Here is a 333-nt window from a genome sequence, read left to right on the forward strand (position 1 = left end):
TATTTGAAGGTAACCACAGAAATCATGGTTTGAGACGTTTTATAAAATGTCCCATAAAGTAGAAGGTGACCATGCTGCTGTGTTGCAGGTGAACAGGTTGGTGTTGAAGTTATATTGAAGATACTGGGAGTCATAATGCTTGTCGGTACATTGGTCATCTTTGAGTGGTGAGACACACTTTCTGTTATATGATCATTTGCAGTTACACACTAATTGGTCTAATACAGCATAAACAAAAACATTCTTCTTTTTTCTCAAAGCTGGTTTAGGACAAGACGCTACGCAGAACCAAGGAAGGTAAGCCACCTGTCATATGAGGAAGCAGTTTGCAGG

At 39.6% G+C, this 333-nt stretch overlaps 1 pseudogene; it reads left to right on the forward strand.

Moving 5' to 3' along the window:
* Positions 1–333, forward strand: part of LOC116672179 (sialic acid-binding Ig-like lectin 6) — a 14664-nt pseudogene that overhangs the window by 3598 nt on the left and 10733 nt on the right.

This window comes from Etheostoma spectabile, chromosome 22 (genome assembly GCF_008692095.1).
Source record: "Etheostoma spectabile isolate EspeVRDwgs_2016 chromosome 22, UIUC_Espe_1.0, whole genome shotgun sequence".
Taxonomy (NCBI): domain Eukaryota; kingdom Metazoa; phylum Chordata; class Actinopteri; order Perciformes; family Percidae; genus Etheostoma; species Etheostoma spectabile.